Here is a 15394-nt window from a genome sequence, read left to right on the forward strand (position 1 = left end):
GGGGGAAGATCACTAAAGCCCAGAAGGGAGGTCGAGGCTGCAGTGGGCTGTGATCACACCACCATACTCCAGCCAGTGTGACAGAGTGAGACTCTGTCTCCAAAAAACAAACAAAAACCCCACAAATTCCTACAGAGGGCAGGCAGTCACCATGAAGGTGTGAAAAGTAGCTGGGTGTAAGACAATAGGGAATGGTGCTGGAGACCTCATACTCTGCTTAAAAGTAGGGACTACTACTCCTTTCCAGCACATGGCTGCCATGTGGAAATTCGGGCCCAGCACGCATAGATTTTCCTACTTTTTTAAGAACCCAGAAATTAAACATTTTTTGCAAACTCTCCCAACTTTTAAATGCTGGCAACTAATGCAACTAAAAATAAAAACTGAATGGGGAACGGGGGCTCATTGCCCATAGGCTGATCTGACTCTCCATCTATAACACTTCTTATGTTACAGATGGGGAAACTGAGGCTCAGAGCAGTGAGGTGGTTTGTCCAAGATTTTACAGGGCAGCTCAGTAAAACTGGCCCATTTTTCTTAGGACCAGAAGCCCATGGAGCCTCTTTTCCAGGGTCACTAACCCCTCCCCAGGAACTCCAGGGCCAGGGAATCTCCCCGTAGATGGGGGCCAAAGTGGGAGGTGGAGGCAGAGCTTTATCTAAGTTCAGGACTCAACATGGGCACCCACATTCCTGATGCATTTTTCAAAGGCTGGAAAATGATTCCAAGTGTGTGGATACAAGAGTCCTCGTTTTCACTCCAGGTCTCCGCCTTTGTGTCTCTCGGTCTCTCTCTGTCTCTGTACCATCTATCTGTGTCTCTCAGTCCATTTCCTGGTCTCTCTTCTTTCTGTCTCTCTCACCGTTTCTGCCCATCTGTGTCTGTCTCTCTTCCTCTCCTTTCCCTCTCCTCTCTCTTCCTGCTTCTCTCTCCCGCTTCTGTCTCTCTGCTCTGTCCGTTCCTCTCTGTCTCTCTGCATCTCTCCCTCCATCTCTGCTGCTCTCCCTTACTCCCCTCCCACACCCCCAGCCCCCGCCCAGGTCTCTCCTCTCCTGCCCTCTGAGTCCCTCCGGCCACCATGGAAAGGTTACTGTAAACGGGAAAGAAGCTGAGGGCAAAAGTAATCAACCCCCTGGCTGACCTCCGATCCCGCTCCCCACGCCCAGGCTGGCTCCAGCAGCGCCCCCTCCCCCGCCACAACCCCGGCCCCCCTCCCTCCCCACCCCCAGGTCCCCTTGCTGACAAAAGGCCTATCTTCTCTCTGCCTAAATGATTTAAATTCTAATCAAACATCATTTATAGTACATCTCGGAGCCGTCTCCTGGGAGCTGCTCCCACATGAGACGTTGCCATGGCAACCGGGGGGTCTTGTTTCAGAAATGTCAGATTGTATTATTGTCTTCACACTTCTCTGATAACCTGGTGTCTCTCTCTCTCTCTCTCTCTCTCTCTCTCTCTCTCTCTCTCTCTCTCTCTCTCCAGCTCCCTCACTCATACCACCATCCCCAGGATTTTATTTCTCCTCTTTCCCCCTGTCGCTGCCTCTCTAACCTCCATTCAACCCCCTAGACTCTTCCCAGGACCCCCCAGCCTTCCTCCAGCCCCAGGACAAAACGGCCTGATCGATTTCATCCTCTAGCCTCTCGCCAGGCCCAACGCTCCCGCCCGTGCCTCTGGCCCTGGGGCCTCCTCCCTTTGGGAAAGGTGTCTCCCCACCACCACCCCTCATCTTCGGCAGACACGCTTCCCCCTCTAGGGGTTTGCTGGAGTGCTCTTCTGTCATTTTATTTTGCTAGATATGAAAATGAGACATAGATTTTTTCCAGCGATGCGTGTGTGAAGTTCTAATCTGGCTTTTCGGATTTTTTTTCTTTTTGGGGAGGAGGTAGTGGTGGGAGAAATCAGGCACCAGGCTCCTAACAGGATCCGAATGGAGAAGCAGAGCGTGGGGCAAAAGATGTGATGGGATGCATGCCCTTGTGCATGTGTCACGTGTGTGTGTGTGCATGTCCGTGTGTGTGCACATGTGTGTGCATGTCCGTGTGTGTGCATGTGCCTGAGTATATGCATGCAAGAGCATGCATGTGTGCATAGTGCTCATGTGAATGTGTGCTCATGCCCATGTATGCATGTGCGTCCATGCATGTGTACGCACGTATGTGTGTGTGCAGGCCAGTGCCCATGCATGCATTCATATGCATGCATGAGCATGCCCATGCCCTATGTGCATTGTGTACATGCATGTGTGTGTGTTCGTGTGTCCATGTGGGCATGTGTGTGTACATGCATGTATGTTTGTGTGTGCATGTGCCCATGGCCATGTGTGTGCATACGTGTGACATAGCAGATGTCTTTCCCAGCCTGGCTGTTGGCACCTAACAGACAGCTCTCAGGAGCTGGGCACTTGCCCTGGTTGTCACACAGTCCTTCCTGTGCATAAATGGGCACATTTCAATGATATTTTCACATTTAGGTTAAATTCTTCACCCTGTCTGCTGTGGAGATGCATTAGCCCTGCAATAGCCCAGAGAGATTTTTCTAAACCCAATAATCCCCTCATTCCACAGATGGGTAAGCTGAGGCCCCAGGAGAGGCAGTGGCATGTTCCAGGTCCAAGGTCACAGGAGGGCCAGAGGTGGCACTGGAGCTGAAGCCTCCCTCTGCCAGGCCACTCAGGAGACTGGCTGGGTCTCAGGGCTGGAACTGATGGAGCCCCACTGCCCCTCAGAGATGGCACCTTGGAGGCACAGGCTGGCAGCATTTGTGCAGCCCCTGCAGGCTCTTATGGGGCTGGCAATGATGCTCACTGCATGCCACGCACTGCTAAGCCATTACAAGAAGTATGTTATTGAATCCTCAGAACAACTAGGAGGAGGGTCTATCATTATCCCCATTTTGCAGCTGGAGACACTGAGGCTCTGAGTGGTGATGTGAGGCAGCCTAAGTTTGCAGAACCAGTAAATGGCAGAGGTGGGATTGTCTGTGGTTCTATAGTGCACCTTTTCCTGCAGTGAGGGCCAGAGAAAGCCCTGCCCCCTTGAGCACTCTGAAGATGGGGAAGTGCATTCGGCTTTGTCCCTGACACCCTGAGAGTCATATCAGCGAGTTCAGAAACCAACAGCAGTGGTCAGGAGCAGCAGGGTGGGGTGGAGGACCTGGGATGGAGCAACCACAAAACATGATACAAAATGCCCCCCAAAATCTTATTCCCCTATTTCACAGATGAGGAAACTGAGGCTCAGGGAGGGTCAGGAACTTGTAGAGGGCAAGGATGGTCCCCACCTGGGTCTGAGCAGCTCTGGTGATTTCTACTGTGTGACGAGGAGGAGACAGCCTGGGTCTGCCCCTCCCTGGTTGAGTGACCCTAGGATCACTCCCTACCTGCCCGGAACCTCAGTTTTCCCATCTGTAAAATGGTGATCAAAAGGGTACGACCTATATAGGATGGAAGTGAGGATGACGTGAGTTAACACTGGCCAGCACTGGCCAGCACTGGCCAGCACTGGTGCCTGGTGCAGGGAAGCCCTGGATAAAGCTCTGCGTGTGATGCATGTTTTGTAGTCATGAGAGCCTCTGCTTGGATCTGGGCCTCTTCTGTGGCTATTTTCTTTCTGCCCGTCCCCGCAGCTGAGTGAGGTCAAATCTTTAGCAGATGCCAGATTTCCCCCTTTCCCTCTTTTTACTTTTTGCCTATCTCCCCAGGGAATGGAGCCTGGAAGAGCAGTGAGCGGGTTCTTATGGGCCTTCCACCAGCCTAACCCCTATGCCTGGTACCCCTGCAGCCCCACCCCAGCACCCAGTAAGAGAGAGAGGCTGCCAGGGCCCAGGGCATGCCACCTGTGCAGCCACACACAGGAAATTCTTATTACTTTTTTAACATTTTCATTTCTCATTGGATTTTAAGAAGTGTGGACCTGGTCTTGACCTAGACACAGCCAGACATGGAAAAACATGACCCGCTGTTTCTCACTGTCTCTCTGCTTTCTCAGTCTCTATGTCTCCCTGGGAGTGTCTCTAGATCTCTCTGTGTCTCTCACTGTCTCTGTGTCTCTCTCTGGTCTCTCACTGTCTGTCTCTGTGTCTCTCACTGTCTCTGTGTCTCTCTCTGGTGTCTTCTTGTCTCTGTCTCTGTCTTGCTGGGTCTCTCACTGTCTCTCTAGGTCTCTCAGTCTCTGTTTCTTTGTGTCTCTCACTTTCTGTGTCTTTCCTTGTGTCTCTCATTGTCTCTGTGTCTCTCTCTGGATGTCTCCCTATCTCTGTCTCTCTGAGTCTCTGACTGTCTCTATGTCTCCCTGGGAGTGTCTCTATATCTCTCTGTGTCTCTCTCTGGATGTCTCTCTGTGTCTGTCTCACTGGGTCTCTGGATCTCTCAGTCTCTGTGTCTCTCACTGTCTCTGTGTCTCTCTCTGGGTGTCTCCCTGTCTCTCGTTTTCTCTCCTTACCTCTCTGTGTCTCTCACTGTCTCTGTGTCTCTCTCTGTGTCTCTCCCTGTCTCTGTGTCTCTCACTGTCTCTCTAGGTCTCTCACTGTCTTTGGGTGCCTCTCTGGGTCTCTCACTATCTCTCTGTATCTACCTCTGGGCCTCTCTCAGGGTCTCACTGTCTCTCTGTATCTCTCACTGTCTCTGTATCTCTCTCTCTCTGGATCTCACTGTCTCCCTGTCTCTCTCTGGGTCTCTCACTGTCTCTGGGTCTCTCGCTCTCTGTATCTCCCTCTGGGTCTCACTGTCTCTCTGTCTCTGACTCCGGGCGTATGACGGAGCCCCAGGGACAGCATGTGGAAGTGAGAGAGACAGGGAGAGAGACAAGGCGTCCCCGAGTCGCTGAGTCCCAGCCGGAGAGCGAGGAGGCGCCCTCGGGGTCCCCGTCCCCGCCCCCACGCCGCCCCCCGCATGTTTGTCCAGGGCAGGCCGCATTGATCCGCCGCGGCCGCAACACCGTCTGATAAATCCCGGCCGCGGTAATGAACCTCCCCGCACACCGCTCACAAAGCACACACTAGCCCTGGCCCCAGCGGTTAATATTTAACTGAATAAGGGCCATAAATATGGAAAATGGGACTTTTAATTAAATAAGCAGCTTTTAAAAGGGCCCTTGGGCGGGAGAGGCTTTTGTTTAAATATGATTGATTTGACATGTCCTTTAGCTCTCACACTCTCCCGAGCTCCCTTCCGACGTTAACTCTTGGCCCCCAGCCCCGGTAGCAAGTTGGCGAGGCCAGACCCTGTTCTGCTGGAGGGAGGGGGCTCCCTGCTGGAGGAAGCGGGGTACGGTGGGAAGGAGGTGCCCTGGGGACTGGGATTGAAAATCCGGCTGCTCGGGCCCTCGCATTTGGCTTCACCCCCACTACAAGCTGCCTCCATTTCGCAGAATGTGTATTTCACCCTAAAAGAAGGGGTTAGTGGGGTAACATGCCTCCAGATCCGGGGGCATAGGTTCCCTTTTAAAAGCCACGCCACCAGCTGCCGGTCCTTTGGCGGTTCAGCTGGTGGTCCCTCTGTGCCTCAGTTTCCCCATCTGTAATATGAGGATAACAATAGCACCTACTCCACAGGGCCGTGTTCAGATTAAGCACATCCCAGACCATGGGAGGGCCCGCAGTGCTTGCCAGGATTCCAGCTGAAGGCTCTGTGACTGCTGCGAGGCGCGAGGCCACAGAAGCAGCTTGATGGGCACATTCCCATATTTAGCGCCGACCTCTCATTTGCATTTTTCACTGAGCCCCGCAAAGGAAGTAGCTGGTTCTACTCATACTCACCCAGAGGCTCACAATCTTGGCAGCTTATGACTCATCTGAGGAGCCTGGAATGCTCCAATTTCAGGCCGGGAAGAATTCAGCAGTCAAGGAGGTCTGTCTTCTGCCTCCAAGCTAATGGCCTTTACCTTTCAAAACTTTTCAAAAAAAAAAAAAAAAAAAACATATTCTATTATAAATTAATATTCATGAAGCACCTTTCATATACCAGATTCTGCACATGCCTGACCTCAGAACCCTGTCGTCTGCCCTGCTTCCTGGGTGAGGAGGGATCTGATGCCCAGAGAAGCCAAATAGCCAGTCCAGAGTTGCCCAGCTAAGGAGCAGCTGGGCTGCTTTGCCTCCAGTGCCTTAAGCCCTCTGTGGACCTAACCTGGTGCAGGCCCATGCCCTGGGACTCATGTCTGATCTGGTCCTGGCTTCTCTGAGCTGACGTAGAAGTCACCTCCCTGGATAATTCTGACATTCTCCATTACCTAAGGAGGGGGATGATGGTGGTCACACAGCCTCGTAATTTATCAAGACTCTGCCCCTTATGCTTAACCACCATTTCTTCCTCTCCCCAAGTCAGATAACTTAGTTTTTGCTTATTCCCACTCACAGACTGCCTCTTCCAGGAAGTCTTCCCAGATGCACTCTGCTTGTTATGGTGGATCCCTTTTCTAATTCTTCCAGTATTGGTGAGTATAGTGAGCACAGTGAGTATTTGACGGCATTCTATTGTATTGTCATTTCCTGCAACCATTCATTCACACAGTCAATTACCATTTATTAATGACCTATTATTTTATTTCTCCAACTTTAAGATGAACTTTTTTTTTTCTTTTTAACATTTTGAAACTGGGATCTAGTACATATATAACACCCATTTTTATTTGCTTTGGCACTTTGGAAGGCTGAGGCAGGCAAATCACTTGAGGTCAGGAGTTTGAGACTAGCCTGTCCAACATGGCAAAACCCTGTCTCTACTAATAATACAAAAATTAGCCGGGCATGTGATACATGCCTATAGTCCCAGCTACCCAAGAGTTCAAGGCACAAGAAATGCATGAACCTGGGAGGCGGAAGTTGCAGTGAGCAGAGATCACACCACTGCACTCTAGCCTGGGTGACCGAGCGAGACTCCATCTTAAAAAAGAAAAAGAAAGAGAAATACTCTAGTTAAATGGATGCTGCCTCTTATAATGGATGGCATTTTCAGACTGTGGAAATAAAGCCTTGTGCCCAGCCCTGTGCCGGGTGTTGGAAGAATTGGGGGAAATCAGACAGACTTTTACTTTGCTTTCTGCTCCCTGAAAACTTACTGTCTACTGCAGAGTATATTAAGAAAGCACCCTTCAGCTGGGCATGGTGGCTCACGCCGGTAATCCCAGCACTTTGGGAGGCTGACGTGGGCGGATCACCTGAGGTCAGGAGTTCAAGACCAGCCTGGCCAACATGGTGAAACCCCATATTTACTAAAAATACAAAAAATTAGCTGGCTGTGGTGGCAGGCGCCTGTAATCTCAACTACTTGGGAGGCTGAGGCAGGAGAATCGCTTGAATTTGGGAGGTGGAGGTTGCAGTGAGCCGAGATCACACCATTGCACTCCAGCCTGGGCAATAAGAGCGAAACTCTGTCTCAAAAAAAAGAAAGCACCCTTCTTTCTAATTCCCAAAACTCTCAATTCTCACTCATTCACTCTTTTACACTTTTACTTAACCCCCTGAATTCTCATGGCCAAAAACGTGTTCCTCTCTTCCCAGGAATGGGGTGATTTTAGTGAAGGCGAGAGGTTATAGACATTAAGTGTTTATGTTCTGCCACGCCCTGTCCTAAGATTGATCACATATTATCTCATTTAATCCTCACCACAACCTAACAAGGTGAGTGCTACTGAAATCACTACCAGTTTGCAGATGATGAAAGGAGGCTCAGAGACATTAAGTAACTGGCCCAAGGCCACACAGCCAGTGAGTGACAGAGCCAGAGTCAAATTCAGGCAGGTCTGGCTCCAGAGGCCTCACCCCTAACCTCAGTTCTTTTGACCCTTCTTTCATCCTCCCCCACTGCACCTGCGAGCTCCAGGCCCATCACAGAAAGGAGGTTCAGAAGCTCATCTTCTATCCACAGTGCAAGGGGGAGAGAGCCCCAAGAAGAAAATGGAAGCAGACGGTCTCCCAGAGGGGCTGTAATCAAAGGTGTCACGTAGAGAAAGCTGGAAGAGCCAGAGAACTCCATCAGGAGGTTGGCCTGGTGCTCTGTGACTAGTGACTAGTCTGTAGGAGACCTCGCCTTTGGCGGGATGTCGAGTGCCAAGTCCCCAGGGCCAGCTGCAAAGACAGTTTATGGTTCATGCACCCCTCTATGGGGCGGCCAGCGGGCTGAGGATGGTCAGCAAAACTCCCTATCTCTGTGCCAGCACATCTGTTGCCATGGTAACTCCTCTCAGGCATCACCCGGTTCTAGGTCTGTTTCCCGGGCTCAGTGTTGGGGTAGGTAGGGCTGAGGCTGGTTTTGGGGTCAGGGCACAGGGTTGGTGCTGGTGTTGGGGAAGAGGCACAAGGGTCATTTCTCATGCAGACCACCCACCCACGGCGGTGGCAGGGGGTTGGGGAGCACTGAGCAAGGCATCTGTATTCCTTCCTTGTAAGCCCAGAGCAACAGGGGACAAAACCCTGTGTTGAGTACATTTGAGAAGAGACCTCCTCCCTGAGAATCTCCTCCCTACACCCCTCAGGCTAATGGTTGGGGCCCTGTACATTCCACTTTCCCGGTGACTCTTCTGCCAGCTCCGTTTCTGGCCAGCAATCAGATGCACTCACTGTCATCTTCTCGTGGACTGTTGTCCTCCTAACAGACATCCCTATCTGGCAATCTGTCCCCATGGATCCATCCTCTACAGGTGAGCTTGATTTATCTGTTTATACAGAAACAAAGTCTCACTCTGTCGCCCAGGCTGGAGTGCAGTGGTGCCATCATAGCTCGCTGTAACCTTGAATTCCTGGACTCAGTGATCCTCCCATCTCAGCCTCCTGAGTAGCTAGGACTACAGGTTTGTGCCACCACACTTGGCTAATTATTTTATTTTTGTAGAAATTGGGGTCTTGCTCATTGCCCAGGCTGGTCTCGAACTCCTGGCCTCAAGCCATCCTCCTACCTCTCACTTTTGAGTAGCTGGAACTATAGGTGTGCACCGCCACGCCCAGCTAATTAATTTTTTGGGTTTTTTTTGAGAGACAGGATTTTGCTGCATTGCCCTGGTTAATCTTGAACTCCTGGCCTCAAGCAAACCTCCCCACAAGGCCTCCCAAAGTGCTGGGATTAAAGGCATGAGTCACTGCACCCGGCTGCAGCTGTGTTTTCCTGAGCCAAAGGCCTCCACTTGCCCTGTCCCTCCCTACTCCTTCCCCCAAGCACTGGCCCATCCAGGCCTCCCTCCACTCACTCCAGGCCACATCCATGCTATGGGCAACGTGACGCCCATCAGGCCCAGGAAACACCAGAAATCAGTGAAGCAGGGAGCAAAGGTCGGGGTGAGGCCAACTCTTTTTGGTGTCAAAGGAGATTACGAGTCCGGCTCTCAAAGTTGAGGGCTGGGGCCAAAATCAGCCTGTGATCCCAAGTGGGATGAGTTCAGAGGTCGCCAGCTGGTTCCTTTGTGTGTCAATATTAACATGAGAGTCACCTAATTGGGGTGGGTCAGCCAGGACACACATCAGAAGAGAAAGGGCCTGATCATGCCCCAGGCAGTGTTGGCTGCTTGGCATAAGCCAGCTCATTCATTATATTAATATTACTACTAATAATACTAATATAGGAGTAGTAGAAGAATAGCAGTAGCCACATACATTGAGTCTCTATTAAATTCAAGGTTGGTGGCTGGCACTTAATTCATTAAATGGCCTCATCGTTCCAACCTCTCTAAGAATTAGATTCTGTTGCTACCCCATCCTACAGTCAAGGAAACTGAGGCACCAAATGGTAAACCAGTGAGCCGTGTTCACACAACGCGAAGGCAGGAGCAGACTTGGACCCAGCCAGTCTGTCTCCTTGCAACACAGGGATGACATCTCCATTTTATTGATGAGGAAAGCAAGTCTTTGAGATGGATCAAGGCTGTCTAAAGCCACACAGCTAGTCAGTGACAGGGGTGAGTTACAAACCCAGGTAGGCCTTCTCCAGAGCCCACAATATCCTTATTTCATTTTATTCTTTTCCTGTCTCAAGAAAAGAATAAAAGGCTGGAGTGCCTTTCATATCTCAAATGCTCAGTAGCCTCATGAATAAAATGGGGATATCAACATCCCCCTCAGTGCAGATGCAACATGAAAATATGTGTTAAACCTTTGCACATGCTGTTCCTACTGCACAGAATGCTTTTCCTTGTTAAAATTAGCATCTTCTTCGTTAACCTAGCATCTAACCTGCATTCTAGGCTGGAGTACAGTGGTATCATCATGGCTCACTGCAGCCTTGAACTCCTGGGCTCAAGTGATCCTTTTACCTTAGCCTCCTGAGTAGCTGTGAGGACAGGTGTGTGCTAATTAACCAGTCCTTGCTAATTTTTAAACTTTTAAAAATAGAGACAGGGGTCTCACTATGCTGCCCAGGCTGGTCTCAGACTCCTGGCCTCAAACAATCCTCCTGTCTAGGCCTCCTGAGTCTCTGGGATTACAAGTATGACCCACCACACCCAGCCTTCATCTCATTCCTTTTAAGCTCATCCTTTCTATGGGTTCTTTGAAGGCCACTTGTCCTTCTGTGTGCCACTGTTCCTGCCTTCTTGGACCTAAGGGAACAGTGACTATCCATTGGCTGATGGATGAAGACCTGCCATCTGCATGGCTCAGGCTAGTCATATAGAGACCAACGCTCATCTCCATTGGTTTTGGGTCAGATGAACCCACGTGGACACTTGCTGGAATCATAGCATCCTAGTAATTTCAGATGCCCACTTCTATGTAGGCTGAGTCCAAAGAAACACTACTTACCTAAAACTTTTTTTTTCAATTTTTAATTTTTATCTTTGGAGACAAGGTCACCCAGGCTGGAGTGCAGTGATAGGATCCTAGCTCACCGCAGCCTCTAACTCCTGGGCTTTAGCCATCTTCCTACTTCAGCTTCTCAAATAGCTAGGACTACAAGGATGCACCACCATATCCGGCTAATTTTTAAATTTTTTTTGTAGAGATGGGGGTCTCGCTATGTTGCCCAGGTTGGTCTCACCCTCCTGGGCTCAAGCAATCCTCCCATGGCCTCCCAGATCACTGGGACTATAGGCCTGAGCACCCAACCCCCTAAAACTTCTGATTACAGTCTAGTACAATAGCAGTTAATGCATTGACCAATTCTTAAAGGCCTGCTCTGTGCAGGGTACTGGAGACATAGTGGTGAGCAGAAACTGACACTTCCCCGTCCCCCTGGAACTTACATTCTAGTGGGGGAGGTGGACATTAATCACACAGTTGTGCCTAGAACAACGCATTGATTCAGTAATGAAAGCTCCAGAGGATGTGACAATTTCACAGAGCAACCGGCCTTGGCCAAAGAGGTTAGGGAGATAGCTCTGACAAAATGACTCGTGAGCTGAGACTCTGAAGTTGAATAGATGCTAAGTCAGCAAAGAAGAGAAGGAAGAGCATTCTGTGCAGAAGGAACAGCATGTGAAAATGTTTAACAAACGTTTCCTGTTTCATCTGCACTGTGAGGGGAGATATTAATATCCCCACTTTATAGATGAGGTTACCGAGGCTTTGAGAGATGAAAGGCCTTGCCTAAGGGCTTCAGGTCCGGAGGGAGCAGCAGGAATTTGATCCAAATCCACCTGTCTCGGCCTCAGCAGTCTGATGCCACATTTGACACTCTTCCACACTGGTGCTTAGAAATAGCATCACATGGCCGGGTGTGGTGGCTTAAACCTGTAATCCCAGCACTTTGAGAGGCCGAGGCAGGTGGATCACTTGAACTCAGGAGTTCGAGACCAGCCTGGCCAACATGGTGAAACCCCATCTCTGCCAAAAATACAAAAATTAGCTGGGCGTGGTAGCACACGCCTGTAATCCCAGCTACTCGGGAGGCTGAGGCATGAGAATCACTTGAACCCGGGAGGCAGAGGTTTCAGTGAGCCCAGATTGTGCCACTGCACTCCAGCCTGGGCGACAAAGCTAGATCACGCCACAAAAAAAAAAATGGCATCACATAATGTTGGGAGGAAAGCTGCTTTTGGGAAAAAAAATAATGCAAACGGGCCAGACAGTTGTGTCAGAGAGAGCTTTTTAAGTTGCTGTAGTAGAAACCCAACTCACACCGACTTAAGCAAAAAAACGAAATGTATTGTTCCATGTAACAAGAATCCAGGAATGGAAGACTTTAGGCTTAGCTGGACCCAGAGGCTCAAACAAGATCATCAGGGCTTTGTGTGTGTGTCTCTCTTCCCCGATCCTGCTTCCTGGGTGTTGGCTTCCTTCTCACGTCCCACGAGATGGCCCCCGGAAGTCTCTAGCTTACCCCTTCCTCACCGTTAGCAGTTGCAGAATTTCGAGAGATTCCTCTTTTCCAGCCACTCCAGGGAAATGTCCCTGGCTTGGCTCCGATTGGACCAACTTGGTCATGTGCCCATCCCAAGGCCAATGAGTGTAGTTAGAGAGCTGTAATGTTCTAATTGGCCAAACCTTGGTCACATGCCTATCCTGGAACCAATCAATGAGGCCAGGGGCTGGACTCCTTTGGCGGGTACTGGGTCATGTGATCACCCTTGTATCTGAAGATGATTCAGCCTCATCCAAGCTCCACAGACTGAGAATGTAGGAATATAGGAACAAGGAATAGGTAATGCTGGAAAGAAAGAAAGAAAAAAAAAAAAAGACTGGACCTGCAAACAACTCAAAATAGAAAAGTCAGCTAGGCATGGTGGCTCACGCCTGCAATCCCAGCACTTTGGAAGGCCGAGGCAGGTGGATCACTTGAGGTGTGGAGTTCGAGACTAGCCTCGCCAACATGGTGAAACCCCCGTCTCTACAAAAAATACAAAAATTAGCTGGGCGTGGTAGCACATGCCTGTAATCCCAGCTACTCGGGAGGCTGAGGCATGAGAAACGCTTGCACCCGGGAGGCAGAGGTTGCAGTGAGCCAAGATCACGCCACTGCACTCCAGCCTGGGTGACAGGGTAAGACTCTGTCTCAAAAAAAAAAAAAAAAAAAAAAAAGGAAAAGAAAGCTTGGGTTTTACTGAACACAGGGATACTCATGAAGATAATTTAACTTGCCCTGCCCTCATGCGGGCTCTGTCCAGCGAGCATCCCAGATAGTCATAGCATCATTTAATTTCCCAAACTTTTATGGTTGAATCTCCCATTTTTATCTCGTACCCCGGGTTTATCCCAGTTTCTGCTAGAAATTAAGATGCTCCCTACTTCTGAAATTGCCAATTCTCCCTCTGGATGGTTTCTCTGCCTCATCTGGAAAATGGAGATCATTCTAATACCAACCTTACAGACTTCAGGGGTCATGTAAATAAATAAATTTAGCCCAATACATAGGCACATAGCATTATGTCAGTGTTAGTGTTATGAGCTTTATCACGCCCATTTTGCAGACACATAACCTGAGGCTCAGAAAAAAAAATACAGCTTGCTTTAGACCATGTAATGGGTGGTGGAATCAGACACAGCCAGATGTGGGTCTTCAAAGCCTGAGCTTTGTCATCTCACCTCTGGAAGGGTAAATCTATCTTGTTTATTGTGATTTTTCCTTTAGCTGCTTGGGCCAATTCATAGAATGGATGCATTTATGACGCCTCATTTTAATCACAGTTCTGATTAGAAGATCCCTTATATATGGATTCATCCACACATGGGTAAGCCGAGGGAATGTATCCATCACTAGAAATTAATCATGTGTTCTACTGTGCTCTACATGAGAATCAGAATCATCAGGTCTAGCAGGTAACTGGGATGGGAGCACAAGGCAGGGATGCGAAGGAGACGTCCCGTGTAAGGCACTTTCAGAAAATTGCTCTAAGTGCTTCTAAAGGCCATTACAATGGCTACTCTTTTTTGAGTACCTACTGTGTGCAAAGTACATTAACACAATCTCATCAAATCTTCCAACAGCCATATGAGGGGGCTATTATCATGCACATTTTGGAGATGAGGAAACAGAGGTTCAGAGAAGTGAGGTGACTTGTGCAAAGTGGCAGTTTGGTGGTGGAGCCAAGACTGGAGCTCAGGTCTATCTCCAGCTGACTCAGGAATCCATGTCATGACCATGACCTTCCATCTTCTCTTAAGGTGTCCTATAGTTTACATAGCTGCTTCTTGATTGATTGATGCTTAAACGGGTTCTGGTTTTTCAGCAGGGCTGGGCATTTGCATGACTCCAAGAATGGACCCTTCCTTAAAGTTTGGGCCTTCGGCACCTCTCTTGCCTCACCTGGTCCCAGTCCGGTTTTTTTTTTTTTTTTTTTTTTTTTGATAACAGGCAATGTATTGACTCAACAAGCATTTACTGAACACCTGCGATCTTAAATTAGGCCCTTTCTAGGAAGAGCCTTAAAGCCTTAGGATTCACATAAAGTCTTTTATGGAGGCTGTGTTTGCAGGAAAAACCTGTGAGAGGTTAGGGAAGCAGGGCAGAGCAGGAGAAGAATTTGGGCAGACATGATTGTAACTAGAGTCCAACTTCAGTCAGATCCCATAGGGAACTATGGGGTGTTACTGGTCCCACAGAGTTGCCGCCAACCCTGAGGCCAAGGGCTGGCCTTTTGTACCCTGTATCAAACAGCATTGGCTGTGGGCCGCCTTAGGGGCTGCACGTGGCAAAACTTCTTACTCAATTGCAGCTCCCATTAGCAGAGCTCTGGTTCCTCCTCTGGACATGGAAGATACTGACAGCCTAGAGGAACAGTGGGGGACAGGTCCGTGAGTAAAGACATCTGAGTGGGATACCAGCAGCATCTACTATACCTACTATGTCTTGGACACTGTTTGCCCTTGTGGTATTACTTACATCATCCAGAAGGGCTATCATTTGCCTAACATTTTAGACACATGGCCAAACCGAATTCTCCCTACAACCCTATAAGGCAGATATAGCCCATTTGACAGATGAGAAAGATGAGACTCAAGGAGATGTTGGTACCAGAGCTGAGAAAAACACAAAGCCCGTCTTCTGTCCCCGCGTCCAGTCCGCAGGTCTAGGCAGCTCCCTGCTGTGCTGTCCTCTGCCTTTGAGAAGGTCAGCAGGGAGGCGGAGACCCAGCCAGCAGCAGGCAAGAGCTGTAGCCGAGGACAGCTTTAATGGCCCAGGCATTGGCTGACATTTGGGTTTTACTCTCTGTGGGAAGTGCACTAATTACTCCTGTTCACTCAGAAGTCCAACTTAACTACTGCTTGGGTTTTATGGAGTGCTTTGGGGTTGCCATTTCTTGAGACCACAATAGTAACAGGGAGACTTGCCTCTTCCCGAGTCTCCAGTGGATGCTCACATGTGGACGATTTACAAGCCAGATGCTGGGGGAGCCTCTTTGATCTGTTCTCTCTGCGCCAGGCATATCACTCACAGCTCTGCCACCCTCCCAGCCATCCTAGGAGGTAGGTCCAACAAATCCACCCCATTTGGCAGATGATAAAACTGAGGTCCAGAGAGGGTGAATGGTTT

At 49.6% G+C, this 15394-nt stretch overlaps 1 long non-coding RNA gene across 1 annotated transcript in view; it reads right to left on the reverse strand.

The window, feature by feature from the left end:
* LOC102141299 (uncharacterized) overlaps positions 1 to 12315 on the reverse strand; it is a 29095-nt gene extending 16780 nt beyond the window's left edge. The window contains exons 1-2 of the long non-coding RNA XR_006690635.2: positions 12245 to 12315; positions 5758 to 5891 (exon numbers count right to left, since the gene is read on the reverse strand). This is a non-coding gene — a long non-coding RNA (uncharacterized lncRNA). The remainder of the gene's footprint in view (positions 1 to 5757; positions 5892 to 12244) is intronic.
* Positions 12316 to 15394: the final 3079 nt, after the last annotated feature.

The sequence above is a fragment of the Macaca fascicularis genome, chromosome 11 (genome assembly GCF_037993035.2).
Source record: "Macaca fascicularis isolate 582-1 chromosome 11, T2T-MFA8v1.1".
NCBI classification, from domain to species: Eukaryota; Metazoa; Chordata; class Mammalia; order Primates; family Cercopithecidae; genus Macaca; species Macaca fascicularis.